Raw genomic sequence first — 2,594 nt, 5'->3', positions numbered from 1 at the left:
GCTGCTCACAGTAGATTCCACCATGGAGTTGATTACTAGTCTCATCATGGAGAATACTACATCCAGCTGCCCAACCACTCCACTAGGACCAGCCAAGTTGATACACGATCATAACCACCATAATATCATCCTCTGAACTAGTGCCAAAGGTGGACAATGAGGCCACGGGTGCTCTGTCCCACCAGAAATGTGCAAAATACACAGGGCAGATTATATACATAACATTTCCGTATCAGAGCTCAAATTCTCTCTCTCTCTCTCTCTCTTTCTCCACGCCCCATTGACAATCTAAAACTAATTGGAGAGATATAACCTATAGGATTCTCCACCAGGAATAAGCAGGATTAAGGAAAGGAAGAACTACTCACAGTTCAGATTACTCTCAGGGAATACAGTTCATTCAGATAAATAGGAAAGTTCATTTCTCCCGTGTCTTCTCTTGACAAACAGCCCCACGTAGATCCTGCTGTCTCTCCCTCTGAGTCTTCCATCCAGGAGTCCCTAAAGTGGAAACTATTCTCTCTCCTCCAGCATCATCACAAACTCTTAGCAACTCATCTTGTTGAAACATGGCTTCTACCTGCCTACCTTTCAGCCCCAGGAAGCTCTGTAGATTTCACTCAACCAGCTGTGAAGGTCTTGACGTGACAAAACCAAAGGACATCTTCCTCTGAGCCTTGCTCTGTCAATCTCTTCCTCCTTTCTGAACGATGACCCTCCTGGTGTCCCTGTCCTCCCGGGCCCCCTTGTACATCTCTGTGTTACTCTCGCTGTGGGTATAATGTGGGCTTTTCTTCTTCATGTAAACCCCAGGGATCTCTAAGGCAGGCAGTTATTCCCTCAGCTCCCAGCTTCTCAGCCTCCCCTATGACTCCATCAGCCTCCATCCCCCATTAGACCTATGAGGGCAGCACTGATCTTGCTGGGGTCCCTGCCTCCATTGGTGAAGTGAGGAAGTGAGTCTCCCTGTTTCCTCATGGGGGCAGTCTACAAGATGGGAATGCTTCTGTCCACCTCAGCCTGGCACACCCATCACCCAGCACAGAAGCCAACACAAGTAGGTGCTCAGTAAGCATTTGTCAGGCACAGATATGTGTCCCATGGCATGGACCACATTGTCCTGGCCCAGGATGGGGCCTAAACTGGGGAGGCAGCTGTGGCCCTGCTCCTCTCTCTGCCTGAACACTGAGGGGCTCAATAAGGAACCCACAGAGAGAGTCCTATGGGTAGAGGACATCACAGCCAGTGTCCTGCCTGTGAGCAAATACTCAGCTTGAGGTTGTCCATGTTCATTAAAGTGGGAAGACGAAGGAAACAAAGTTCACTCTGGAAATTTCTCCAGCATGAGAAAGGCAGCGATAAGCATTAAACAAGAAGTAAAGTACATTTCTGAAAATGAGTGGCTACTTGATGATGAAGGAAATTTTATTACATTCCTCACTTGTATTTTAAACACAAACTGAAAAACTATTTTTTAAAAGAAAGTAAAAAAAAAAAGAAAAAGAAAACAGAAAGAGTACAGAGAAAATACATTGCAAATAATGATATCTCTGTAAATGCAAAATTAAAATATGGCCCAGATTTGCTTTCAGGAAAACTCGATGGGTCCTTTAATTTAAGTGATATCGTGGACAGTCTGGGATTCATTCCAAACCTTCTGTGCCTTGGAAACCTCAATGCAATGCCACCGTTTGACAGCACGTTCACCTACAGAGTGTGCCACGCTGACCCTCCCCAGCCCCACTGCACTCCCCACCATGAACCTCCCTGGACTCTGTGGGGGACACTTCCGGGACGGCCAGCTTTGCATTTCTTTCATTTGCTGCTTTTGGTGAATGCAATCTTTTTTTTTTTAGATGAAGTCAGATCATTATTTATTTTTTTTATTTTTATTTTTTCAAAACAATGTGTAATAGTGACATTCTTCAGGTTGGAGCTTATAAATTTCTCTGTCATTTGTAAACTGCTCCACACCACTCATGCCTGAGAGTGAGCCTTGTATTTATTTATTTATTTCAATTCCTTGTTTGGAGTGGGTCTCCATAAACCCTGCCATGCATCTGGTACCACTGCTTGGGGAAACTTGAAGTTTGAACTCATTCCATCCTCAATCTTTCAGCCTGGTGACCCTTCTTGCTGTGAAGTAAAATGCTGCAAAGTGTGTTATTGGGCCTGGCTCCCTGCACCCTGGGTCCCTGTGCTCGGAGAGTAGACTCCTAGAAGTGGGCCATTTTGTCAAAGTTTATGCATGAATTTGTTTTCAAATCTGTGGACACTTTGACAGAAGATGCAGAGTTGCACGGCATGACCTGCTAGAAGTGCCCATGGAGGATTCTCTCACCACATCCGCTGCCAGAAAACGGAATAGCCTTTCTCCCCAGTGCCGCGGGGGAACCACAGGCCGAGAGCTCAGGCCACCAGGGCAGGAGAAACATGAGAGAACCGACGTACCCCCTGCACAGTCAGGCGAGTGCATCCATGACGGCCAGTCTCTGCTCTGGACTCGGTTCCTGATCTACGAGGAATTTTTATGAGAGACATCAGCTCAGTCAGGACCCCATGGCCAGTCCCTGGAGCCATGGACAGGTGCCCCC

This window comes from Orycteropus afer, unplaced genomic scaffold (genome assembly GCF_000298275.1).
Source record: "Orycteropus afer afer isolate SDZICR_OR568_19922 unplaced genomic scaffold, OryAfe1.0 scaffold01534, whole genome shotgun sequence".
NCBI classification, from domain to species: domain Eukaryota; kingdom Metazoa; phylum Chordata; class Mammalia; order Tubulidentata; family Orycteropodidae; genus Orycteropus; species Orycteropus afer.
This window is presented reverse-complemented; position numbering follows the sequence as displayed.